Consider the following 26,164-nt stretch of genomic DNA (forward strand, 5'->3'; position numbering starts at 1 on the left):
TGTAGCTTGTTTTTGTCAATTACCATTTCAGTAATAGGGTAAAGAAAATTAAGTGGATTTCTGAAAGAAAACAATGCTGTCAATATACTATTAAAACAAATTAAAATGTTAAAAGTTATTGTACTTTAAGTAAAAATAAAAGAGTCAAAATATCAATTCCAGTTTTGGAAGAATTTAATTAACAAAAAAATAAGTGCACATAGCAGAGGATGGTTTCGATCCACCAACCTCTGGGTTATGGGCCCAGCACGCTTCCGCTGCGCCACTCTGCTGCTCACATAAGTGTCAGAGTTCCTGAAGTACTCACTCATCATGTGAAAGTACCAATGTGTTTCTTCGTTGGTCAATGGAAGAAAAATCTTGCAAAACTCTCCAGATTATTGCCTTTTTAACCTTTTTCTAGGAAACTTTCTAGATGAATGCTTTTTAGCCTTTGTCAGTACATGTTTTTGCAAGTTGTCTCTGTGGTGCAATCGGTTAGCGCATTCGGCTGTTAACCGAAAGGCTGGTTGTTCAATACCACCCAGGGACGTAATTGACCTTGTGATCAAATTTTGCTGATCTTTAAGTAGACAAGTCAAAATTTCAAACCACCTCTTATAGTGTAGGGTACCTGGCCTTCTCTGATGCAATCAGAGTCAGATTTGATTAAGTCATTTTATAAAAAACAGGAAGCACAATTTAGCATGGGGTTGCAGAGAAAAAAAAATATGCAGGCAGAGAAATCCAATTGAGTGATTAATCAGCTCTCCATTTTATGGCTTTATTTTTATGCTAACACATTTGCTCTCTGAAAAGTGTCCACAAAGCCAAGTCTCTGATTAACACCTTTGTAGGAATGGTTTTTCACCTATTACTGATTAAAACTTGCTTCATTGGAAAGGCAGCAAGATGCATCCTCATTACAATGTCCACTGAAATAATACAGGTTGACACCAGGAAACATAAACCTCACTGCATCCTTGCTGCTTTCTCAAGTGGGAATCTGTTTAATGTGAAAACCAGGTGATATCTAATCAGCACACAGGTAAGAAGTTAAGAAAATCTTTCTTTAAGGGTGAAGATGTTTCTCACAAAATCGTTGCCCCAATGCATCATTGAAATTCAAGATGGAAAGATGATTTTGAAATATCAATTGTACATTTTGCATTGCTCTTCTGGTGACAATGTAGCTTGTTTTTGTCAATTACCATTTCAGTAATAGGGTAAAGAAAATTAAGTGGATTTCTGAAAGAAAACAATGCTGTCAATATACTATTAAAACAAATTAAAATGTTAAAAGTTATTGTACTTTAGGTAAAAATAAAAGAGTCAAAATATCAATTCCAGTTTTGGAAGAATTTAATTAACAAAAAAATAAGTGCACATAGCAGAGGATGGTTTTGATCCACCGACCTCTGGGTTATGGGCTCAGCACGCTTCCGCTGCGCCACTCTGCTGCTCACGTAAGTGTCAGAGATCCTGAAGTACTCACTCATCATCTGAAAGTACCAATGTGTTTCTTCGTTGGTCAATGGAAGAAAAATCTTGCAAAACTCTCCAGATTATTGCCTTTTTAACCTTTTTCTAGGAAACTTTCTAGATGAATGCTTTTTAGCCTTTGTTAGTACATGCTTTTGCAAGTTGTCTCTGTGGTGCAATCGGTTAGCGCATTCGGCTGTTAATCGAAAGGCTGGTGGTTCAATACCACCCAGGGACGTAATTGACCTTGTGATCAAATTTTGCTGATCTTTAAGTAGACAAGTCAAAATTTCAAACCACCTCTTATAGTGTAGGGTACCTGGCCTTCTCTGATGCAATAAGAGTCAGATTTGATTAAGTCATTTTATAAAAAACAGGAAGCACAATTTAGCATGGGGTTGCAGAGAAAAAAAATTATGCAGGCAGAGAAATCCAATTGAGTGATTAATCAGCTCTCCATTTTATGGCTTTATTTTTATGCTAACACATTTGCTCTCTGAAAAGTGTCCACAAAGCCAAGTCTCTGATTAACACCTTTGTAGGAATGGTTTTTCACCTATTACTGATTAAAACTTGCTTCATTGGAAAGGCAGCAAGATGCATCCTCATTACAATGTCCACTGAAATAATACAGGTTGACACCAGGAAACATAAACCTCACTGCATCCTTGCTGCTTTCTCAAGTGGGAATCTGTTTAATGTGAAAACCAGGTGATATCTAATCAGCACACAGGTAAGAAGTTAAGAAAATCTTTCTTTAAGGGTGAAGATGTTTCTCACAAAATCGTTGCCCCAATGCATCATTGAAATTCAAGCTGGAAAGATGATTTTGAAATATCAATTGTACATTTTGCATTGCTCTTCTGGTGACAATGTAGCTTGTTTTTGTCAATTACCATTTCAGTAATAGGGTAAAGAAAATTAAGTGGATTTCTGAAAGAAAACAATGCTGTCAATATACTATTAAAACAAATTAAAATGTTAAAAGTTATTGTACTTTAAGTAAAAATAAAAGAGTGAAAATATCAATTCCAGTTTTGGAAGAATTTAATTAACAAAAAAATAAGTGCACATAGCAGAGGATGGTTTCGATCCACCGACCTCTGGGTTATGGGCCCAGCACGCTTCCGCTGCGCCACTCTGCTGCTCATGTAAGTGTCAGAGATCCTGAAGTACTCACTCATCATGTGAAAGTACCAATGTGTTTCTTCGTTGGTCAATGGATGAAAAATCTTGCAAAACTCTCCAGATTATTGCCTTTTTAACCTTTTTCTAGGAAACTTTCTAGATGAATGCTTTTTAGCCTTTGTCAGTACATGCTTTTGCAAGCTGTCTCTGTGGCGCAATCGGTTAGCGCATTCGGCTGTTAACCGAAAGGTTGGTGGTTCAATCCCACCCAGGGACGTAATTGACCTTGTGATCAAATTTTGCTGATCTTTAAGTAGACAAGTCAAAATTTCAAACCACCTCTTATAGTGTAGGGTACCTGGCCTTCTCTGATGCAATCAGATTTGATTAAGTCATTTAAAAAAAAACAGGAAGCACAATTTAGCATGGGGTTGCAGAGAAAAAAAATTATGCAGGCAGAGAAATCCAATTGAGTGATTAATCAGCTCTCCATTTTATGGCTTTATTTTTATGCTAACACATTTGCTCTCTGAAAAAGTGTCCACAAAGCCAAGTCTCTGATTAACACCTTTGTAGGAATGGTTTTTCACCTATTACTGATTAAAACTTGCTTCATTGGAAAGGCAGCAAGATGCATCCTCATTACAATGTCCACTGAAATAATACAGGTTGACACCAGGAAACATAAACCTCACTGCATCCTTGCTGCTTTCTCAAGTGGGAATCTGTTTAATGTGAAAACCAGGTGATATCTAATCAGCACACAGGTAAGAAGTTAAGAAAATCTTTCTTTAAGGGTGAAGATGTTTCTCACAAAATCGTTGCCCCAATGCATCATTGAAATTCAAGCTGGAAAGATGATTTTGAAATATCAATTGTACCTTTTGCATTGCTCTTCTGGTGACAATGTAGCTTGTTTTTGTCAATTACCATTTCAGTAATAGGGTAAAGAAAATTAAGTGGATTTCTGAAAGAAAACAATGCTGTCAATATACTATTAAAACGAATTAAAATGTTAAAAGTTATTGTACTTTAAGTAAAAATAAAAGAGTCAAAATATCAATTCCGGTTTTGGAAGAATTTAATTAACAAAAAAATAATGCACATAGCAGAGGATGGTTTCGAACCAATGACCTCTGGGTTATGGGCCCAGCACGCTTCCGCTGTGCCACTCTGCTTCTCATGTAAGTGTCAGAGATCCTGAAGTACTCACTCATCATGTGAAAGTACCAATGTGTTTCTTCGTTGGTCAATGGAAGAAAAATCTTGCAAAACTCTCCAGATTATTGCCTTTTTTAACCTTTTTCTAGGAAACTTTCTAGATGAATGCTTTTTAGCCTTTGTCAGTACATGCTTTTGCAAGTTGTCTCTGTGGTGCAATCGGTTAGCGCATTCGGCTATTAACCGAAAGGTTGGTGGTACAATACCACCCAGGGACGTAATTGACCTTGTGATCAAATTTTGCTGATCTTTAAGTAGACAAGTCAAAATTTCAAACCACCTCTTATAGTGTAGGGTACCTGGCCTTCTCTGATGCAATCAGAGTCAGATTTGATTAAGTCATTTTATAAAAAACAGGAAGCACAATTTAGCATGGGGTTGCAGAGAAAAAAAAAATTATGCAGGCAGAGAAATCCAATTGAGTGATTAATCAGCTCTCCATTTTATGGCTTTATTTTTATGCTAACACATTTGCTCTCTGAAAAGTGTCCACAAAGCCAAGTCTCTGATTAACACCTTTGTAGGAATGGTTTTTCACCTATTACTGATTAAAACTTGCTTCATTGGAAAGGCAGCAAGATGCATCCTCATTACAATGTCCACTGAAATAATACAGGTTGACACCAGGAAAAATAAACCTCACTGCATCCTTGCTGCTTTCTCAAGTGGGAATCTGTTTAATGTGAAAACCAGGTGATATCTAATCAGCACACAGGTAAGAAGTTAAGAAAATCTTTCTTTAAGGGTGAAGATGTTTCTCACAAAATCGTTGCCCCAATGCATCATTGAAATTCAAGATGGAAAGATGATTTTGAAATATCAATTGTACATTTTGCATTGCTCTTCTGGTGACAATGTAGCTTGTTTTTGTCAATTACCATTTCAGTAATAGGGTAAAGAAAATTAAGTGGATTTCTGAAAGAAAACAATGCTGTCAATATACTATTAAAACAAATTAAAATGTTAAAAGTTATTGTACTTTAAGTAAAAATAAAAGAGTCAAAATATCAATTCCAGTTTTGGAAGAATTTAATTAACAAAAAAATAAGTGCACATAGCAGAGGATGGTTTCAATCCAACGACCTCTGGGTTATGGGCCCAGCACGCTTCCGCTGCGCCACTCTGCTGCTCATGTAAGTGTCAGAGATCCTGAAGTACTCACTCATCATCTGAAAGTACCAATGTGTTTCTTTGTTGGTCAATGGAAGAAAAATCTTGCAAAACTCTCCAGATTATTGCCTTTTTAACCTTTTTCTAGGAAATTTTCTAGATGAATGCTTTTTAGCCTTTGTTAGTACATGCTTTTGCAAGTAGTCTCTGTGGCGCAATCGGTTAGCGCATTCGACTGTTAACCGAAAGGTTGGTGGTTCAATCCTACCCAGGGACGTAATTGACCTTGTGATCAAATTTTGGTGATCTTTAAGTAGACAAGTCAAAATTTCAAACCACCTCTTATAGTGTAGGGTACCTGGCCTTCTCTGATGCAATCAGATTTGATTAAGTCATTTAAAAAAAAACAGGAAGCACAATTTAGCATGGGGTTGCAGAGAAAAAAAATTATGCAGGCAGAGAAATCCAATTGAGTGATTAATCAGCTCTCCATTTTATGGCTTTATTTTTATGCTAACACATTTGCTCTCTGAAAAGTGTCCACAAAGCCAAGTCTCTGATTAACACCTTTGTAGGAATGGTTTTTTACCTATTACTGATTAAAACTTGCTTCATTGGAAAGGCAGCAAGATGCATCCTCATTACAATGTCCACTGAAATAATACAGGTTGACACCAGGAAACATAAACCTCACTGCATCCTTGCTGCTTTCTCAAGTGGGAATCTGTTTAATGTGAAAACCAGGTGATATCTAATCAGCACACAGGTAAGAAGTTAAGAAAATCTTTCTTTAAGGGTGAAGATGTTTCTCACAAAATCATTGCCCCAATGCATCATTGAAATTCAAGCTGGAAAGATGATTTTGAAATATCAATTGTACATTTTGCATTGCTCTTCTGGTGACAATGTAGCTTGTTTTTGTCAATTACCATTTCAGTAATAGGGTAAAGAAAATTAAGTGGATTTCTGAAAGAAAACAATGCTGTCAATATACTATTAAAACAAATTAAAATGTTAAAAGTTATTGTACTTTAAGTAAAAATAAAAGAGTCAAAATATCAATTCCAGTTTTGGAAGAATTTAATTAACAAAAAAATAAGTGCAAATAGCAGAGGATGGTTTCGATCCACCGACCTCTGGGTTTTGGGCCCAGCACGCTTCCGCTGCGCCACTCTGCTGCTCATGTAAGTGTCAGAGATCCTGAAGTACTCACTCATCATGTGAAAGTACCAATGTGTTTCTTCGTTGGTCAATGGAAGAAAAATCTTGCAAAACTCTCCAGATTATTGCCTTTTTAACCTTTTTCTAGGAAACTTTCTAGATGAATGCTTTTTAGCCTTTGTCAGTACATGCTTTTGCAAGCTGTCTCTGTGGCGCAATCGGTTAGCGCATTCGGCTGTTAACCGAAAGGTTGGTGGTTCAATCCCAACCAGGGAAGTAATTGACCTTGTGATCAAATTTTGCTGATCTTTAAGTAGACAAGTCAAAATTTCAAACCACCTCTTATGGTGTAGGGTACCTGGCCTTCTCTGATGCAATCAGAGTCATATTTGATTAAGTCATTTTATAAAAAAACAGGAAGCACAATTTAGCTTGGGGTTGCAGAGAAAAAAAATTATGCAGGCAGAGAAATCCAATTGAGTGATTAATCAGCTCTCCATTTTATGGCTTTATTTTTATGCTAACACATTTGCTCTCTGAAAAGTGTCCACAAAGCCAAGTCTCTGATTAACACCTTTGTAGGAATGGTTTTTCACCTATTACTGATTAAAACTTGCTTCATTGGAAAGGCAGTAAGATGCATCCTCATTACAATGTCCACTGAAATAATACAGGTTGACACCAGGAAACATAAACCTCACTGCATCCTTGCTGCTTTCTCAAGTGGGAATCTGTTTAATGTGAAAACCAGGTGATATCTAATCAGCACACAGGTAAGAAGTTAAGAAAATCTTTCTTTAAGGGTGAAGATGTTTCTCACAAAATCGTTGCCCCAATGCATCATTGAAATTCAAGATGGAAAGATGATTTTGAAATATCAATTGTACATTTTGTATTGCTCATCTGGTGACAATGTAGCTTGTTTTTGTCAATTACCATTTCAGTAATAGGGTAAAGAAAATTAAGTGGATTTCTGAAAGAAAACAATGCTGTCAATATACTATTAAAACAAATTAAAATGTTAAAAGTTATTGTACTTTAAGTAAAAATAAAAGAGTCAAAATATCAATTCCAGTTTTGGAAGAATTTAATTAACAAAAAAATAAGTGCAAATAGCAGAGGATGGTTTCGATCTACCGACCTCTGGGTTTTGGGCCCAGCACGCTTCCGCTGCGCCACTCTGCTGCTCATGTAGGTGTCAGAGATCCTGAAGTACTCACTCATCATGTGAAAGTACCAATGTGTTTCTTCATTGGTCAATGGAAGAAAAATCTTGCAAAACTCTCCAGATTATTGCCTTTTTAACCTTTTTCTAGGAAACTTTCTAGATGAATGCTTTTTAGCCTTTGTCAGTACATGCTTTTGCAAGCTGACTCTGTGGCGCAATCGGTTAGCGCATTCGGCTGTTAACCGAAAGGTTGGTGGTTCAATCCCAAACAGGGAAGTAATTGACCTTGTGATCAAATTTTGCTGATCTTTAAGTAGACAAGTCAAAATTTCAAACCACCTCTTATGGTGTAGGGTACCTGGCCTTCTCTGATGCAATCAGAGTCATATTTGATTAAGTCATTTTATAAAAAAACAGGAAGCACAATTTAGCTTGGGGTTGCAGAGAAAAAAAATTATGCAGGCAGAGAAATCCAATTGAGTGATTAATCAGCTCTCCATTTTATGGCTTTATTTTTATGCTAACACATTTGCTCTCTGAAAAGTGTCCACAAAGCCAAGTCTCTGATTAACACCTTTGTAGGAATGGTTTTTCACCTATTACTGATTAAAACTTGCTTCATTGGAAAGGCAGCAAGATGCATCCTCATTACAATGTCCACTGAAATAATACAGGTTGACACCAGGAAACATAAACCTCACTGCATCCTTGCTGCTTTCTCAAGTGGGAATCTGTTTAATGTGAAAACCAGGTGATATCTAATCAGCACACAGGTAAGAAGTTAAGAAAATCTTTCTTTAAGGGTGAAGATGTTTCTCACAAAATCGTTGCCCCAATGCATCATTGAAATTCAAGATGGAAAGATGATTTTGAAATATCAATTGTACATTTTGTATTGCTCATCTGGTGACAATGTAGCTTGTTTTTGTCAATTACCATTTCAGTAATAGGGTAAAGAAAATTAAGTGGATTTCTGAAAGAAAACAATGCTGTCAATATACTATTAAAACAAATTAAAATGTTAAAAGTTATTGTACTTTAAGTAAAAATAAAAGAGTCAAAATATCAATTCCAGTTTTGGAAGAATTTAATTAACAAAAAAATAAGTGCACATAGCAGATGATGGTTTCGATCCACAGACCTCTGGGTTATGGGCACAGCACGCTTCCGCTGCGCCACTCTGCTGCTCATGTAAGTGTCAGAGATCCTGAAGTACTCACTCATCATGTGAAAGTACCAATGTGTTTCTTCGTTGGTCAATGGAAGAAAAATCTTGCAAAACTCTCCAGATTATTGCCTTTTTAACCTTTTTCTAGGAAACTTTCTAGATGAATGCTTTTTAGCCTTTGTCAGTACATGCTTTTGCAAGCTGTCTCTGTGGCGCAATCGGTTAGCGCATTCGGCTGTTAACCGAAAGGTTGGTGGTTCAATCCCACCCAGGGACGTAATTGACCTTGTGATCAAATTTTGGTGATCTTTAAGTAGACAAGTCAAAATTTCAAACCACCTCTTATAGTGTAGGGTACCTGGCCTTCTCTGATGCAATTAGATTTGATTAAGTCATTTTAAAAAAAACAGGAAGCACAATTTAGCATGGGGTTGCAGAGAAAAAAAATTATGCAGGCAGAGAAATCCAATTGAGTGATTAATCAGCTCTCCATTTTATGGCTTTATTTTTATGCTAACACATTTGCTCTCTGAAAAGTGTCCACAAAGCCAAGTCTCTGATTAACACCTTTGTAGGAATGGTTTTTTACCTATTACTGATTAAAACTTGCTTCATTGGAAAGGCAGCAAGATGCATCCTCATTACAATGTCCACTGAAATAATACAGGTTGACACCAGGAAACATAAACCTCACTGCATCCTTGCTGCTTTCTCAAGTGGGAATCTGTTTAATGTGAAAACCAGGTGATATCTAATCAGCACACAGGTAAGAAGTTAAGAAAATCTTTCTTTAAGGGTGAAGATGTTTCTCACAAAATCGTTGCCCCAATGCATCATTGAAATTCAAGATGGAAAGATGATTTTGAAATATCAATTGTACATTTTGCATTGCTCTTCTGGTGACAATGTAGCTTGTTTTTGTCAATTACCATTTCAGTAATAGGGTAAAGAAAATTAAGTGGATTTCTGAAAGAAAACAATGCTGTCAATATACTATTAAAACAAATTAAAATGTTAAAAGTTATTGTACTTTAAGTAAAAATAGAAGAGTCAAAATATCAATTCCAGTTTTGGAAGAATTTAATTAACAAAAAAATAAGTGCACATAGCAGAGGATGGTTTCGATCCACCGACCTCTGGGTTATGGGCCCAGCACGCTTCCGCTGCGCCACTCTGCTGCTCATGTAAGTGTCAGAGATCCTGAAGTACTCACTCATCATGTGCAAGTACCAATCTGTTTCTTCGTTGGTCAATGGAAGAAAAATCTTGCAAAACTCTCCAGATTATTGCCTTTTTAACCGTTTTCTAGGAAACTTTCTAGATGAATGCTTTTTAGCCTTTGTCAGTACATGCTTTTGCAAGCTGACTCTGTGGCGCAATCGGTTAGCGCATTCGGCTGTTAACCGAAAGGTTGGTGGTTCAATCCCACCCAGGGACGTAATTGACCTTGTGATCAAATTTTGGTGATCTTTAAGTAGACAAGTCAAAATTTCAAACCACCTCTTATAGTGTAGGGTACCCGGCCTTCTCTGATGCAATCAGAGTCAGATTTGATTAAGTCATTTTATAAAAAAACAGGAAGCACAATTTAGCATGGGGTTGCAGAGAAAAAAAATTATGCAGGCAGAGAAATCCAATTGAGTGATTAATCAGCTCTCCATTTTATGGCTTTATTTTTATGCTAACACATTTGCTCTCTGAAAAGTGTCCACAAAGCCAAGTCTCTGATTAACACCTTTGTAGGAATGGTTTTTCACCTATTACTGATTAAAACTTGCTTCATTGGAAAGGCAGCAAGATGCATCCTCATTACAATGTCCACTGAAATAATACAGGTTGACACCAGGAAACATAAACCTCACTGCATCCTTGCTGCTTTCTCAAGTGGGAATCTGTTTAATGTGAAAACCAGGTGATATCTAATCAGCACACAGGTAAGAAGTTAAAAAAATCTTTCTTTAAGGGTGAAGATGTTTCTCACAAAATCGTTGCCCCAATGCATCATTGAAATTCAAGATGGAAAGATGATTTTGAAATATCAATTGTACATTTTGCATTGCTCATCTGGTGACAATGTAGCTTGTTTTTGTCAATTACCATTTCAGTAATAGGGTAAAGAAAATTAAGTGGATTTCTGAAAGAAAACAATGCTGTCAATATACTATTAAAACAAATTAAAATGTTAAAAGTTATTGTACTGTAAGTAAAAATAAAAGAGTCAAAATATCAATTCCAGTTTTGGAAGAATTTAATTAACAAAAAAATAAGTGCACATAGCAGAGGATGGTTTTGATCCACCGACCTCAGGGTTATGGGCCCAGCACGCTTCCGCTGCACCACTCTGCTGCTCATGTAAGTGTCAGAGATCCTGAAGTACTCACTCCTCATATGAAAGTACCAATGTGTTTCTTCGTTGGTCAATGGAAGAAAAATCTTGCAAAACTCTCCAGATTATTGCCTTTTTAACCTTTTTCTAGGAAACTTTCTAGATGAATGCTTTTTAGCCTTTGTCAGTACATGCTTTTGCAAGCTGTCTCTGTGGCGCAATCGGTTAGAGCATTCGGCTGTTAACCGAAAGGTTGGTGGTTCAATCCCACCCAGGGACATAATTGACCTTGTGATCAAATTTTGGTGATCTTTAAGTAGACAAGTCAAAATTTCAAACCACCTCTTATAGTGTAGGGTACCTGGCCTTCTCTGATGCAATCAGATTTGATTAAGTCATTTTATAAAAAACAGGAAGCACAATTTAGCATGGGGTTGCAGAGAAAAAAAATTATGCAGGCAGAGAAATCCAATTGAGTGATTAATCAGCTCTCCATTTTATGGCTTTATTTTTATGCTAACACATTTGCTCTCTGAAAAGTGTCCACAAAGCCAAGTCTCTGATTAACACCTTTGTAGGAATGGTTTTTCACCTATTACTGATTAAAACTTGCTTCATTGGAAAGGCAGCAAGATGCATCCTCATTACAATGTCCACTGAAATAATACAGGTTGACACCAGGAAACATAAACCTCACTGCATCCTTGCTGCTTTCTCAAGTGGGAATCTGTTTAATGTGAAAACCAGGTGATATCTAATCAGCACACAGGTAAGAAGTTAAGAAAATCTTTCTTTAAGGGTGAAGATGTTTCTCACAAAATCGTTGCCCCAATGCATCATTGAAATTCAAGATGGAAAGATGATTTTGAAATATCAATTGTACATTTTGCATTGCTCTTCTGGTGACAATGTAGCTTGTTTTTGTCAATTACCATTTCAGTAATAGGGTAAAGAAAATTAAGTGGATTTCTGAAAGAAAACAATGCTGTCAATATACTATTAAAACAAATTAAAATGTTAAAAGTTATTGTACTTTAAGTAAAAATAAAAGAGTCAAAATATCAATTCCAGTTTTGGAAGAATTTAATTAACAAAAAAATAAGTACACATAGCAGAGGATGGTTTCGATCCACCGACCTCTGGGTTATGGGCCCAGCACGCTTCCGCTGCACCACTCTGCTGCTCATGTAAGTGTCAGAGATCCTGAAGTACTCACTCATCATGTGAAAGTACCAATGTGTTTCTTCGTTGGTCAATGGAAGAAAAATCTTGCAAAACTCTCCAGATTATTGCCTTTTTAACCTTTTTCTAGGAAACTTTCTAGATGAATGCTTTTTAGCCTTTGTCAGTACATGCTTTTGCATGCTGTCTCTGTGGCGCAATCGGTTAGCGCATTCGGCTGTTAACCGAAAGGTTGGTGGTTCAATCCCAACCAGGGACGTAATTGACCTTGTGATCAAATTTTGCTGATCTTTAAGTAGACAAGTCAAAATTTCAAACCACCTCTTATGGTGTAGGGTACCTGGCCTTCTCTGATGCAATCAGAGTCATATTTGATTAAGTCATTTTATAAAAAACAGGAAGCACAATTTAGCATGGGGTTGCAGAGAAAAAAAATGATGCAGGCAGAGAAATCCAATTGAGTGATTAATCAGCTCTCCATTTTATGGCTTTATTTTTATGCTAACACATTTGCTCTCTGAAAAGTGTCCACAAAGCCAAGTCTCTGATTAACACCTTTGTAGGAATGGTTTTTCACCTATTACTGATTAAAACTTGCTTCATTGGAAAGGCAGAAAGATGCATCCTCATTACAATGTTCACTGAAATAATACAGGTTGACACCAGGAAACATAAACCTCACTGCATCCTTGCTGCTTTCTCAAGTGGGAATCTGTTTAATGTGAAAACCAGGTGATATCTAATCATCACACAGGTAAGAAGTTAAAAAAATCTTTCTTTAAGGGTGAAGATGTTTCTCACAAAATCGTTGCCCCAATGCATCATTGAAATTCAAGATGGAAAGATGATTTTGAAATATCAATTGTACATTTTGCATTGCTCATCTGGTGACAATGTAGCTTGTTTTTGTCAATTACCATTTCAGTAATAGGGTAAAGAAAATTAAGTGGATTTCTGAAAGAAAACAATGCTGTCAATATACTATTAAAACAAATTAAAATGTTAAAAGTTTTTGTACTGTAAGTAAAAATAAAAGAGTCAAAATATCAATTCCAGTTTTGGAAGAATTTAATTAACAAAAAAATAAGTGCACATAGCAGAGGATGGTTTTGATCCACTGACCTCAGGGTTATGGGCCCAGCACGCTTCCGCTGCGCCACTCTGCTGCTCATGTAAGTGTCAGAGATCCTGAAGTACTCACTCATCATGTGAAAGTACCAATGTGTTTCTTCGTTGGTCAATGGAAGAAAAATCTTGCAAAACTCTCCAGATTATTGCCTTTTTAACCTTTTTCTAGGAAACTTTCTAGATGAATGCTTTTTAGCCTTTGTCAGTACATGCTTTTGCAAGCTGTCTCTGTGGCGCAATCGGTTAGCGCATTCGGCTGTTAACCGAAAGGTTGGTGGTTCAATCCCACCCAGGGACGTAATTGACCTTGTGATCAAATTTTGGTGATCTTTAAGTAGACAAGTCAAAATTTCAAACCACCTCTTATAGTGTAGGGTACCTGGCCTTCTCTGATGCAATCAGATTTGATTAAGTCATTTTATAAAAAACAGGAAGCACAATTTAGCATGGGGTTGCAGAGAAAAAAAATGATGCAGGCAGAGAAATCCAATTGAGTGATTAATCAGCTCTCCATTTTATGGCTTTATTTTTATGCTAACACATTTGCTCTCTGAAAAGTGTCCACAAAGCCAAGTCTCTGATTAACACCTTTGTAGGAATGGTTTTTCACCTATTACTGATTAAAACTTGCTTCATTGGAAAGGCAGCAAGATGCATCCTCATTACAATGTCCACTGAAATAATACAGGTTGACACCAGGAAACATAAACCTCACTGCATCCTTGCTGCTTTCTCAAGTGGGAATCTGTTTAATGTGAAAACCAGGTGATATCTAATCAGCACACAGGTAAGAAGTTAAAAAAATCTTTCTTTAAGGGTGAAGATGTTTCTCACAAAATCGTTGCCCCAATGCATCATTGAAATTCAAGATGGAAAGATGATTTTGAAATATCAATTGTACATTTTGCATTGCTCATCTGGTGACAATGTAGCTTGTTTTTGTCAATTACCATTTCAGTAATAGGGTAAAGAAAATTAAGTGGATTTCTGAAAGAAAACAATGCTGTCAATATACTATTAAAACAAATTAAAATGTTAAAAGTTATTGTACTGTAAGTAAAAATAAAAGAGTCAAAATATCAATTCCAGTTTTGGAAGAATTTAATTAACAAAAAATTAAGTGCACATAGCAGAGGATGGTTTTGATCCACCGACCTCTGGGTTATGGGCCCAGCACGCTTCCGCTGCGCCACTCTGCTGCTCATGTAAGTGTCAGAGATCCTGAAGTACTCACTCATCATGTGAAAGTACCAATGTGTTTCTTCGTTGGTCAATGGAAGAAAAATCTTGCAAAACTCTCCAGATTATTGCCTTTTTAACCTTTTTCTAGGAAACTTTCTAGATGAATGCTTTTTAGCCTTTGTCAGTACATGCTTTTGCAAGCTGTCTCTGTGGCGCAATCGGTTAGCGCATTTGGCTGTTAACCGAAAGGTTGGTGGTTCAATCCCACCCAGGGACGTAATTGACCTTGTGATCAAATTTTGGTGATCTTTAAGTAGACAAGTCAAAATTTCAAACCACCTCTTATAGTGTAGGGTACCTGGCCTTCTCTGATGCAATCAGATTTGATTAAGTCATTTTATAAAAAACAGGAAGCACAATTTAGCATGGGGTTGCAGAGAAAAAAAATTATGCAGGCAGAGAAATCCAATTGAGTGATTAATCAGCTCTCCATACTATGGCTTTATTTTTATGCTAACACATTTGCTCTCTGAAAAGTGTCCACAAAGCCAAGTCTCTGATTAACACCTTTGTAGGAATGGTTTTTCACCTATTACTGATTAAAACTTGCTTCATTGGAAAGGCAGCAAGATGCATCCTCATTACAATGTCCACTGAAATAATACAGGTTGACACCAGGAAACATAAACCTCACTGCATCCTTGCTGCTTTCTCAAGTGGGAATCTGTTTAATGTGAAAACCAGGTGATATCTAATCAGCACACAGGTAAGAAGTTAAAAAAATCTTTCTTTAAGGGTGAAGATGTTTCTCACAAAATCGTTGCCCCAATGCATCATTGAAATTCAAGATGGAAAGATGATTTTGAAATATCAATTGTACATTTTGCATTGCTCATCTGGTGACAATGTAGCTTGTTTTTGTCAATTACCATTTCAGTAATAGGGTAAAGAAAATTAAGTGGATTTCTGAAAGAAAACAATGCTGTCAATATACTATTAAAACAAATTAAAATGTTAAAAGTTATTGTACTGTAAGTAAAAATAAAAGAGTCAAAATATCAATTCCAGTTTTGGAAGAATTTAATTAACAAAAAATTAAGTGCACATAGCAGAGGATGGTTTTGATCCACCGACCTCTGGGTTATGGGCCCAGCACGCTTCCGCTGCGCCACTCTGCTGCTCATGTAAGTGTCAGAGATCCTGAAGTACTCACTCATCATGTGAAAGTACCAATGTGTTTCTTCGTTGGTCAATGGAAGAAAAATCTTGCAAAACTCTCCAGATTATTGCCTTTTTAACCTTTTTCTAGGAAACTTTCTAGATGAATGCTTTTTAGCCTTTGTCAGTACATGCTTTTGCAAGCTGTCTCTGTGGCGCAATCGGTTAGCGCATTTGGCTGTTAACCGAAAGGTTGGTGGTTCAATCCCACCCAGGGACGTAATTGACCTTGTGATCAAATTTTGGTGATCTTTAAGTAGACAAGTCAAAATTTCAAACCACCTCTTATAGTGTAGGGTACCTGGCCTTCTCTGATGCAATCAGATTTGATTAAGTCATTTTATAAAAAACAGGAAGCACAATTTAGCATGGGGTTGCAGAGAAAAAAAATTATGCAGGCAGAGAAATCCAATTGAGTGATTAATCAGCTCTCCATACTATGGCTTTATTTTTATGCTAACACATTTGCTCTCTGAAAAGTGTCCACAAAGCCAAGTCTCTGATTAACACCTTTGTAGGAATGGTTTTTCACCTATTACTGATTAAAACTTGCTTCATTGGAAAGGCAGCAAGATGCATCCTCATTACAATGTCCACTGAAATAATACAGGTTGACACCAGGAAACATAAACCTCACTGCATCCTTGCTGCTTTCTCAAGTGGGAATCTGTTTAATGTGAAAACCAGGTGATATCTAATCAGCACACAGGTAAGAAGTTAATAAAATCTTTCTTTAAGGGTGAAGATGTTTCTCACAAAATCGTTGCCCCAATGCATCATTGAAATTCAAGATGGAAAGATGATTTTGAAATATCAATTGTACATTTTGCATTGCTCTTCTGGTGACAATGTAGCTTGTTTTTGTCAATTACCATTTCAGTAATAGGGTAAAGAAAATTAAGTGGATTTCTGAAAGAAAACAATGCTGTCAATATACTATTAAAACAAATTAAAATGTTAAAAGTTATTGTACTTTAAGTAAAAATAAAAGAGTCAAAATATCAATTCCAGTTTTGGAAGAATTTATTTAACAAAAAAATAAGTGCACATAGCAGAGGATGGTTTCGATCCACCGACCTCTGGGTTATGGGCCCAGCACGCTTCCGCTGCGCCACTCTGCTGCTCATGTAAGTGTCAGAGATCCTGAAGTACTCACTCATCATGTGAAAGTACCAATGTGTTTCTTCGTTGGTCAATGGAAGAAAAATCTTGCAAAACTCTCCAGATTATTGCCTTTTTAACCTTTTTCTAGGAAACTTTCTAGATGAATGCTTTTTAGCCTTTGTCAGTACATGCTTTTGCAAGCTGTCTCTGTGGCGCAATCGGTTAGCGCATTCGGCTGTTAACCGAAAGGTTGGTGGTTCAATCCCAACCAGGGACGTAATTGACCTTGTGATCAAATTTTGCTGATCTTTAAGTAGACAAGTCAAAATTTCAAACCACCTCTTATGGTGTAGGGTACCTGGCCTTCTCTGATGCAATCAGAGTCATATTTGATTAAGTCATTTTATAAAAAACAGGAAGCACAATTTAGCATGGGGTTGCAGAGAAAAAAAATGATGCAGGCAGAGAAATCCAATTGAGTGATTAATCATCTCTCCATTTTATGGCTTTATTTTTATGCTAACACATTTGCTCTCTGAAAAGTGTCCACAAAGCCAAGTCTCTGATTAACACCTTTGTAGGAATGGTTTTTCACCTATTACTGATTAAAACTTGCTTCATTGGAAAGGCAGCAAGATGCATCCTCATTACAATGTCCACTGAAATAATACAGGTTGACACCAGGAAACATAAACCTCACTGCATCCTTGCTGCTTTCTCAAGTGGGAATCTGTTTAATGTGAAAACCAGGTGATATCTAATCAGCACACAGGTAAGAAGTTAAGAAAATCTTTCTTTAAGGGTGAAGATGTTTCTCACAAAATCGTTGCCCCAATGCATCATTGAAATTCAAGATGGAAAGATGATTTTGAAATATCAATTGTACATTTTGCATTGCTCTTCTGGTGACAATGTAGCTTGTTTTTGTCAATTACCATTTCAGTAATAGGGTAAAGAAAATTAAGTGGATTTCTGAAAGAAAACAATGCTGTCAATATACTATTAAAACAAATTAAAATGTTAAAAGTTATTGTACTTTAAGTAAAAATAAAAGAGTCAAAATATCAATTCCAGTTTTGGAAGAATTTAATTAAAAAAATAAGTGCACATAGCAGAGGATGGTTTTGATCCACCGACCTCTGGGTTATGGGCCCAGCACGCTTCCGCTGCGCCACTCTGCTGCTCATGTAAGTGTCAGAGATCCTGAAGTACTCACTCATCATGTCAAAGTACCAATGTGTTTCTTCGTTTGTCAATGGAAGAAAAATCTTGCAAAACTCTCCAGATTATTGCCTTTTTAACTTTTTTCTAGGAAACTTTCTAGATGAATGCTTTTTAGCCTTTGTCAGTACATGCTTTTGCAAGGTGTCTCTGTGGCGCAATCGGTTAGCGCATTCGGCTGTTAACCGAAAGGTTGGTGGTTCAATCCCACCCAGGGACGTAATTGACCTTGTGATCAAATTTTGCTGATCTTTAAGTAGACAAGTCAAAATTTCAAACCACCTCTTATGGTGTAGGGTACCTGGCCTTCTCTGATGCAATCAGAGTCATATTTGATTGTCATTTTATAAAAAACAGGAAGCACAATTTAGCATGGGGTTGCAGAGAAAAAAAATTATGCAGGCAGAGAAATCCAATTGAGTGATTAATCAGCTCTCCATTTTATGGCTTTATTTTTATGCTAACACATTTGCTCTCTGAAAAGTGTCCACAAAGCTAAGTCTCTGATTAACACCTTTGTAGGAATGGTTTTTCACCTATTACTGATTAAAACTTGCTTCATTGGAAAGGCAGCAAGATGCATCCTCATTACAATGTCCACTGAAATAATACAGGTTGACACCAGGAAACATAAACCTCACTGCATCCTTGCTGCTTTCTCAAGTGGGAATCTGTTTAATGTGAAAACCAGGTGATATCTAATCAGCACACAGGTAAGAAGTTAAGAAAATCTTTCTTTAAGGGTGAAGATGTTTCTCACAAAATCGTTGCCCCAATGCATCATTGAAATTCAAGCTGGAAAGATGATTTTGAAATATCAATTGTACATTTTGCATTGCTCTTCTGGTGACAATGTAGCTTGTTTTTGTCAATTACCATTTCAGTAATAGGGTAAAGAAAATTAAGTGGATTTCTGAAAGAAAACAATGCTGTCAATATACTATTAAAACAAATTAAAATGTTAAAAGTTATTGTACTTTAAGTAAAAATAAAAGAGTCAAAATATCAATTCCAGTTTTGGAAGAATTTAATTAACCAAAAAATAAGTGCACATAGCAGAGGATGGTTTCGATCCACCGACCTCTGGGTTATGGGCCCAGCACGCTTCCGCTGCGCCACTCTGCTGCTCATGTAAGTGTCAGAGATCCTGAAGTACTCACTCATCATGTCAAAGTACCAATGTGTTTCTTCGTTTGTCAATGGAAGAAAAATCTTGCAAAACTCTCCAGATTTTTGCCTTTTTAACTTTTTTCTAGGAAACTTTCTAGATGAATGCTTTTTAGCCTTTGTCAGTACATGCTTTTGCAAGGTGTCTCTGTGGCGCAATCGGTTAGCGCATTCGGCTGTTAACCGAAAGGTTGGTGGTTCAATCCCACCCAGGGACGTAATTGACCTTGTGATCAAATTTTGCTGATCTTTAAGTAGACAAGTCAAAATTTCAAACCACCTCTTATGGTGTAGGGTACCTGGCCTTCTCTGATGCAATCAGAGTCATATTTGATTGTCATTTTATAAAAAACAGGAAGCACAATTTAGCATGGGGTTGCAGAGAAAAAAAATTATGCAGGCAGAGAAATCCAATTGAGTGATTAATCAGCTCTCCATTTTATGGCTTTATTTTTATGCTAACACATTTGCTCTCTGAAAAGTGTCCACAAAGCCAAGTCTCTGATTAACACCTTTGTAGGAATGGTTTTTCACCTATTACTGATTAAAACTTGCTTCATTGGAAAGGCAGCAAGATGCATCCTCATTACAATGTCCACTGAAATAATACAGGTTGACACCAGGAAACATAAACCTCACTGCATCCTTGCTGCTTTCTCAAGTGGGAATCTGTTTAATGTGAAAACCAGGTGATATCTAATCAGCACACAGGTAAGAAGTTAAGAAAATCTTTCTTTAAGGGTGAAGATGTTTCTCACAAAATCGTTGCCCCAATGCATCATTGAAATTCAAGATGGAAAGATGATTTTGAAATATCAATTGTACATTTTGCATTGCTCATCTGGTGACAATGTAGCTTGTTTTTGTCAATTACCATTTCAGTAATAGGGTAAAGAAAATTAAGTGGATTTCTGAAAGAAAACAATGCTGTCAATATACTATTAAAACAAATTAAAATGTTAAAAGTTATTGTACTGTAAGTAAAAATAAAAGAGTCAAAATATCAATTCCAGTTTTGGAAGAATTTAATTAACAAAAAAATAAGTGCACATAGCAGAGGATGGTTTTGATCCACCGACCTCTGGGTTATGGGCCCAGCACGCTTCCGCTGCGCCACTCTGCTGCTCATGTAAGTGTCAGAGATCCTGAAGTACTCACTCATCATGTGAAAGTACCAATGTGTTTCTTCGTTGGTCAATGGAAGAAAAATCTTGCAAAACTCTCCAGATTATTGCCTTTTTAACCTTTTTCTAGGAAACTTTCTAGATGAATGCTTTTTAGCCTTTGTCAGTACATGCTTTTGCAAGCTGTCTCTGTGGCGCAATTGGTTAGCGCATTCGGCTGTTAACCGAAAGGTTGGTGGTTCAATCCCACCCAGGGACGTAATTGACCCTGTGATCAAATTTTGGTGATCTTTAAGTAGACAAGTCAAAATTTCAAACCACCTCTTATAGTGTAGGGTACCTGGCCTTCTCTGATGCAATCAGATTTGATTAAGTCATTTTATAAAAAACAGGAAGCACAATTTAGCATGGGGTTGCAGAGAAAAAAAATTATGCAGGCAGAGAAATCCAATTGAGTGATTAATCAGCTCTCCATACTATGGCTTTATTTTTATGCTAACACATTTGCTCTCTGAAAAGTGTCCACAAAGCCAAGTCTCTGATTAACACCTTTGTAGGAATGGTTTTTCACCTATTACTGATTAAAACTTGCTTCATTGGAAAGGCAGCAAGATGCATCCTCATTACAATGTCCACTGAAATAATACAGGTTGACACCAGGAAACATAAACCTCACTGCATCCTTGCTGCTTTCTCAAGTGGGAATCTGTTTAATGTGAAAACCAGGTGATATCTAATCAGCACACAGGTAAGAAGTTAAGAAAATCTTTCTTTAAGGGTGAAGATGTTTCTCAAAAAATCGTTGCCCCAATGCATCATTGAAATTCAAGATGGAAAGATGATTTTGAAATATCAATTGTACATTTTGCATTGCTCTTCTGGTGACAATGTAGCTTGTTTTTGTCAATTACCATTTCAGTAATAGGGTCAAGAAAATTAAGTGGATTTCTGAATGAAAACAATGCTGTCAATATACTATTAAAACAAATTAAAATGTTAAAAGTTATTGTACTTTAAGTAAAAATAAAAGAGTCAAAATATCAATTCCAGTTTTGGAAGAATTTAATTAACAAAAAAATAAGTGCACATAGCAGAGGATGGTTTCGATCCACCGACCTCTGGGTTATGGGCCCAGCACGCTTCCGCTGCGCCACTCTGCTGCTCATGTAAGTGTCAGAGATCCTGAAGTACTCACTCATCATGTGAAAGTACCAATGTGTTTCTTCGTTGGTCAATGGAAGAAAAATCTTGCAAAACTCTCCAGATTATTGCCTTTTTAACTTTTTTCTAGGAAACTATCTAGATGAATGCTTTTTAGCCTTTGTCAGTACATGCTTTTGCAAGCTGTCTCTGTGGCGCAATCGGTTAGCGCATTCGGCTGTTAACCGAAAGGTTGGTGGTTCAATCCCACCCAGGGACGTTATTGACCTTGTGATCAAATTTTGCTGATCTTTAAGTAGACAAGTCAAAATTTCAAACCACCTCTTATGGTGTAGGGTACCTGGCCTTCTCTGATGCAATCAGAGTCATATTTGATTAAGTCATTTTATAAAAAACAGGAAGCACAATTTAGCATGGGGTTGCAGAGAAAAAAAATTATGCAGGCAGAGAAATCCAATTGAGTGATTAATCAGCTCTCCATTTTATGGCTTTATTTTTATGCTAACACATTTGCTCTCTGAAAAGTGTCCACAAAGCCAAGTCTCTGATTAACACCTTTGTAGGAATGGTTTTTCACCTATTACTGATTAAAACTTGCTTCATTGGAAAGGCAGCAAGATGCATCCTCATTACAATGTCCACTGAAATAATACAGGTTGACACCAGGAAACATAAACCTCACTGCATCCTTGCTGCTTTCTCAAGTGGGAATCTGTTTAATGTGAAAACCAGGTGATATCTAACCAGCACACAGGTAAGAAGTTAAGAAAATCTTTCTTTAAGGGTGAAGATGTTTCTCACAAAATCGTTGCCCCAATGCATCATTGAAATTCAAGATGGAAAGATGATTTTGAAATATCAATTGTACATTTTGCATTGCTCATCTGGTGACAATGTAGCTTGTTTTTGTCAATTACCATTTCAGTAATAGGGTAAAGAAAATTAAGTGGATTTCTGAAAGAAAACAATGCTGTCAATATACTATTAAAACAAATTAAAATGTTAAAAGTTATTGTACTGTAAGTAAAAATAAAAGAGTCAAAATATCAATTCCAGTATGGAAGAATTTAATTAACAAAAAAATAAGTGCACATAGCAGAGGATGGTTTTGATCCACCGACCTCTGGGTTATGGGCCCAGCACGCTTCCGCTGCGCCACTCTGCTGCTCGTGTAAGTGTCAGAGATCCTGAAGTACTCACTCATCATGTGAAAGTACCAATGTGTTTCTTCGTTGGTCAATGGAAGAAAAATCTTGCAAAACTCTCCAGATTATTGCCTTTTTAACCTTTTTCTAGGAAACTTTCTAGATGAATGCTTTTTAGCCTTTGTCAGTACATGCTTTTGCAAGCTGTCTCTGTGGCGCAATCGGTTAGCGCATTCGGCTGTTAACCGAAAGGTCTGGTGGTTCAATCCCACCCAGGGACGTAATTGACCTTGTGATCAAATTTTGGTGATCTTTAAGTAGACAAGTCAAAATTTCAAACCACCTCTTATAGTGTAGGGTACCTGGCCTTCTCTGATGCAATCAGATTTGATTAAGTCATTTTATAAAAAACAGGAAGCACAATTTAGCATGGGGTTGCAGAGAAAAAAAATTATGCAGGCAGAGAAATCCAATTGAGTGATTAATCAGCTCTCCATACTATGGCTTTATTTTTATGCTAACACATTTGCTCTCTGAAAAGTATCCACAAAGCCAAGTCTCTGATTAACACCTTTGTAGGAATGGTTTTTCACCTATTACTGATTAAAACTTGCTTCATTGGAAAGGCAGCAAGATGCATCCTCATTACAATGTCCACTGAAATAATACAGGTTGACACCAGGAAACATAAACCTCACTGCATCCTTGCTGCTTTCTCAAGTGGGAATCTGTTTAATGTGAAAACCAGGTGATATCTAATCAGCACACAGGTAAGAAGTTAAGAAAATCTTTCTTTAAGGGTGAAGATGTTTCTCACAAAATCGTTGCCCCAATGCATCATTGAAATTCAAGATGGAAAGATGATTTTGAAATATCAATTGTACATTTTGCATTGCTCTTCTGGTGACAATGTAGCTTGTTTTTGTCAATTACCATTTCAGTAATAGGGTAAAGAAAATTAAGTGGATTTCTGAAAGAAAACAATGCTGTCAATATACTATTAAAACAAATTAAAATGTTAAAAGTTATTGTACTTTAAGTAAAAATAAAAGAGTCAAAATATCAATTCCAGTTTTGGAAGAATTTAATTAACAAAAAAATAAGTGCACATAGCAGAGGATGGTTTCGATCCACCGACCTCTGGGTTATGGGCCCAGCACGCTTCCGCTGCGCCACTCTGCTGCTCATGTAAGTGTCAGAGATCCTGAAGTACTCACTCATCATGTGAAAGTACCAATGTGTTTCTTCGTTGGTCAATGGAAGAAAAATCTTGCAAAACTCTCCAGATTATTGCCTTTTTAACTTTTTTCTAGGAAACTATCTAGATGAATGCTTTTTAGCCTTTGTCAGTACATGCTTTTGCAAGCTGTCTCTGTGGCGCAATCGGTTAGCGCATTCGGCTGTTAACCGAAAGGTTGGTGGTTCAATCCCACCCAGGGACGTAATTGACCTTGTGATCAAATTTTGCTGATCTTTAAGTAGACAAGTCAAAATTTCAAACCACCTCTTATGGTGTAGGGTACCTGGCCTTCTCTGATGCAATCAGAGTCATATTTGATTAAGTCATTTTATAAAAAACGGGAAGCACAATTTAGCATGGGGTTGCAGAGAAAAAAAATTATGCAGGCAGAGAAATCCAATTGAGTGATTAATCAGCTCTCCATTTTATGGCTTTATTTTTATGCTAACACATTTGCTCTCTGAAAAGTGTCCACAAAGCCAAGTCTCTGATTAACACCTTTGTAGGAATGGTTTTTCACCTATTACTGATTAAAACTTGCTTCATTGGAAAGGCAGCAAGATGCATCCTCATTACAATGTCCACTGAAATAATACAGGTTGACACCAGGAAACATAAACCTCACTGCATCCTTGCTGCTTTCTCAAGTGGGAATCTGTTTAATGTGAAAACCAGGTGATATCTAATCAGCACACAGGTAAGAAGTTAAGAAAATCTTTCTTTAAGGGTGAAGATGTTTCTCACAAAATCGTTGCCCCAATGCATCATTGAAATTCAAGATGGAAAGATGATTTTGAAATATCAATTGTACATTTTGCATTGCTCTTCTGGTGACAATGTAGCTTGTTTTTGTCAATTACCATTTCAGTAATAGGGTAAAGAAAATTAAGTGGATTTCTGAAAGAAAACAATGCTGTCAATATACTATTAAAACAAATTAAAATGTTAAAAGTTATTGTACTTTAAGTAAAAATAAAAGAGTCAAAATATCAATTCCAGTTTTGGAAGAATTTAATTAACAAAAAAATAAGTGCACATAGCAGAGGATGGTTTCAATCCACCGACCTCTGGGTTATGGGCCCAGCACGCTTCTGCTGCCCCACTCTGCTGCTCATGTAAGTGTCAGAGATCCTGAAGTACTCACTCATTATGTGAAAGTACCAATGTGTTTCTTCTTTGGTCAATGGAAGAAAAATCTTGCAAAACTCTCCAGATTATTGCCTTTTTAACCTTTTTCTAGGAAACTTTCTAGATGAATGCTTTTTAGCCTTTGTCAGTACATGCTTTTGCAAGCTGTCTCTGTGGCGCAATCGGTTAGCACATTCGGCTGTTAACCGAAAGGTTGGTGGTTCAATCGCACCCAGGGACGTAATTGACCTTGTGATCAAATTTTGGTGATCTTTAAGTAGACAAGTCAAAATTTCAAACCACCTCTTATAGTGTAGGGTACCTGGCCTTCTCTGATGCAGTCATATTTGATTAAGTCATTTTATAAAAAACAGGAAGCACAATTTAGCATGGGGTTGCAGAGAAAAAAAATTATGCAGGCAGAGAAATCCAATTGAGTGATTAATCAGCTCTCCATTTTATGGCTTTATTTTTATGCTAACACATTTGCTCTCTGAAAAGTGTCCACAAAGCCAAGTCTCTGATTAACACCTTTGTAGGAATGGTTTTTCACCTATTACTGATTAAAACTTGCTTCATTGGAAAGGCAGCAAGATGCATCCTCATTACAATGTCCACTGAAATAATACAGGTTGACACCAGGAAACATAAACCTCACTGCATCCTTGCTGCTTTCTCAAGTGGGAATCTGTTTAATGTGAAAACCAGGTGATATCTAATCAGCACACAGGTAAGAAGTTAAGAAAATCTTTCTTTAAGGGTGAAGATGTTTCTCACAAAATCGTTGCCCCAATGCATCATTGAAATTCAAGATGGAAAGATGATTTTGAAATATCAATTGTACATTTTGCATTGCTCTTCTGGTGACAATGTAGCTTGTTTTTGTCAATTACCATTCCAGTAATAGGGTAAAGAAAATTAAGTGGATTTCTGAAAGAAAACAATGCTGTCAATATACTATTTAAACAAATTAAAATGTTAAAAGTTATTGTACTTTAAGTAAAAATAAAAGAGTCAAAATATCAATTCCAGTTTTGGAAGAATTTAATTAACAAAAAAATAAGTGCACATAGCAGAGGATGGTTTCAATCCACCGACCTCTGGGTTATGGGCCCAGCACGCTTCTGCTGCCCCACTCTGCTGCTCATGTAAGTGTCAGAGATCCTGAAGTACTCACTCATTATGTGAAAGTACCAATGTGTTTCGTCTTTGGTCAATGGAAGAAAAATCTTGCAAAACTCTCCAGATTATTGCCTTTTTAACCTTTTTCTAGGAAACTTTCTAGATGAATGCTTTTTAGCCTTTGTCAGTACATGCTTTTGCAAGCTGTCTCTGTGGCGCAATCGGTTAGCGCATTCGTCTGTTAACCGAAAGGTGGGTGGTTCAATCCCACCCAGGGACGTAATTGACCTTGTGATCAA

General features: G+C 36.7%; 22 non-coding genes across 22 annotated transcripts; 15 read left to right on the forward strand and 7 right to left on the reverse strand.

The window, feature by feature from the left end:
- Positions 1 to 2,534: 2,534 nt before the first annotated feature.
- TRNAM-CAU (transfer RNA methionine (anticodon CAU)) lies at positions 2,535 to 2,606 on the reverse strand. The gene has a single exon. It is a non-coding gene; the product is annotated as a tRNA-Met (tRNA).
- A 186-nt stretch (positions 2,607 to 2,792) lies between these two features.
- On the forward strand, positions 2,793 to 2,866 carry TRNAN-GUU (transfer RNA asparagine (anticodon GUU)). Its single transcript has one exon. It is a non-coding gene; the product is annotated as a tRNA-Asn (tRNA).
- A 3,160-nt stretch (positions 2,867 to 6,026) lies between these two features.
- Positions 6,027 to 6,098, reverse strand: TRNAL-CAA (transfer RNA leucine (anticodon CAA)). Its single transcript has one exon. It is a non-coding gene; the product is annotated as a tRNA-Leu (tRNA).
- A 2,522-nt stretch (positions 6,099 to 8,620) lies between these two features.
- On the forward strand, positions 8,621 to 8,694 carry TRNAN-GUU (transfer RNA asparagine (anticodon GUU)). The gene has a single exon. It is a non-coding gene; the product is annotated as a tRNA-Asn (tRNA).
- An 829-nt stretch (positions 8,695 to 9,523) lies between these two features.
- TRNAM-CAU (transfer RNA methionine (anticodon CAU)) lies at positions 9,524 to 9,595 on the reverse strand. Its single transcript has one exon. It is a non-coding gene; the product is annotated as a tRNA-Met (tRNA).
- Positions 9,596 to 9,781: 186 nt separating this feature from the next.
- Positions 9,782 to 9,855, forward strand: TRNAN-GUU (transfer RNA asparagine (anticodon GUU)). Its single transcript has one exon. It is a non-coding gene; the product is annotated as a tRNA-Asn (tRNA).
- A 1,094-nt stretch (positions 9,856 to 10,949) lies between these two features.
- Positions 10,950 to 11,023, forward strand: TRNAN-GUU (transfer RNA asparagine (anticodon GUU)). The gene has a single exon. It is a non-coding gene; the product is annotated as a tRNA-Asn (tRNA).
- Positions 11,024 to 12,110: 1,087 nt separating this feature from the next.
- On the forward strand, positions 12,111 to 12,184 carry TRNAN-GUU (transfer RNA asparagine (anticodon GUU)). The gene has a single exon. It is a non-coding gene; the product is annotated as a tRNA-Asn (tRNA).
- Positions 12,185 to 13,277: 1,093 nt separating this feature from the next.
- On the forward strand, positions 13,278 to 13,351 carry TRNAN-GUU (transfer RNA asparagine (anticodon GUU)). Its single transcript has one exon. It is a non-coding gene; the product is annotated as a tRNA-Asn (tRNA).
- A 1,087-nt stretch (positions 13,352 to 14,438) lies between these two features.
- On the forward strand, positions 14,439 to 14,512 carry TRNAN-GUU (transfer RNA asparagine (anticodon GUU)). Its single transcript has one exon. It is a non-coding gene; the product is annotated as a tRNA-Asn (tRNA).
- A 1,087-nt stretch (positions 14,513 to 15,599) lies between these two features.
- Positions 15,600 to 15,673, forward strand: TRNAN-GUU (transfer RNA asparagine (anticodon GUU)). The gene has a single exon. It is a non-coding gene; the product is annotated as a tRNA-Asn (tRNA).
- Positions 15,674 to 16,502: 829 nt separating this feature from the next.
- TRNAM-CAU (transfer RNA methionine (anticodon CAU)) lies at positions 16,503 to 16,574 on the reverse strand. Its single transcript has one exon. It is a non-coding gene; the product is annotated as a tRNA-Met (tRNA).
- A 186-nt stretch (positions 16,575 to 16,760) lies between these two features.
- On the forward strand, positions 16,761 to 16,834 carry TRNAN-GUU (transfer RNA asparagine (anticodon GUU)). Its single transcript has one exon. It is a non-coding gene; the product is annotated as a tRNA-Asn (tRNA).
- A 1,090-nt stretch (positions 16,835 to 17,924) lies between these two features.
- Positions 17,925 to 17,998, forward strand: TRNAN-GUU (transfer RNA asparagine (anticodon GUU)). Its single transcript has one exon. It is a non-coding gene; the product is annotated as a tRNA-Asn (tRNA).
- Positions 17,999 to 18,831: 833 nt separating this feature from the next.
- On the reverse strand, positions 18,832 to 18,903 carry TRNAM-CAU (transfer RNA methionine (anticodon CAU)). Its single transcript has one exon. It is a non-coding gene; the product is annotated as a tRNA-Met (tRNA).
- A 186-nt stretch (positions 18,904 to 19,089) lies between these two features.
- TRNAN-GUU (transfer RNA asparagine (anticodon GUU)) lies at positions 19,090 to 19,163 on the forward strand. Its single transcript has one exon. It is a non-coding gene; the product is annotated as a tRNA-Asn (tRNA).
- Positions 19,164 to 20,254: 1,091 nt separating this feature from the next.
- On the forward strand, positions 20,255 to 20,328 carry TRNAN-GUU (transfer RNA asparagine (anticodon GUU)). The gene has a single exon. It is a non-coding gene; the product is annotated as a tRNA-Asn (tRNA).
- Positions 20,329 to 21,157: 829 nt separating this feature from the next.
- On the reverse strand, positions 21,158 to 21,229 carry TRNAM-CAU (transfer RNA methionine (anticodon CAU)). The gene has a single exon. It is a non-coding gene; the product is annotated as a tRNA-Met (tRNA).
- A 186-nt stretch (positions 21,230 to 21,415) lies between these two features.
- Positions 21,416 to 21,489, forward strand: TRNAN-GUU (transfer RNA asparagine (anticodon GUU)). The gene has a single exon. It is a non-coding gene; the product is annotated as a tRNA-Asn (tRNA).
- Positions 21,490 to 22,581: 1,092 nt separating this feature from the next.
- On the forward strand, positions 22,582 to 22,656 carry TRNAN-GUU (transfer RNA asparagine (anticodon GUU)). Its single transcript has one exon. It is a non-coding gene; the product is annotated as a tRNA-Asn (tRNA).
- An 829-nt stretch (positions 22,657 to 23,485) lies between these two features.
- On the reverse strand, positions 23,486 to 23,557 carry TRNAM-CAU (transfer RNA methionine (anticodon CAU)). The gene has a single exon. It is a non-coding gene; the product is annotated as a tRNA-Met (tRNA).
- A 186-nt stretch (positions 23,558 to 23,743) lies between these two features.
- TRNAN-GUU (transfer RNA asparagine (anticodon GUU)) lies at positions 23,744 to 23,817 on the forward strand. Its single transcript has one exon. It is a non-coding gene; the product is annotated as a tRNA-Asn (tRNA).
- Positions 23,818 to 26,164: the final 2,347 nt, after the last annotated feature.

Source organism: Pseudophryne corroboree, chromosome 4, assembly GCF_028390025.1.
Source record: "Pseudophryne corroboree isolate aPseCor3 chromosome 4, aPseCor3.hap2, whole genome shotgun sequence".
NCBI classification, from domain to species: domain Eukaryota; kingdom Metazoa; phylum Chordata; class Amphibia; order Anura; family Myobatrachidae; genus Pseudophryne; species Pseudophryne corroboree.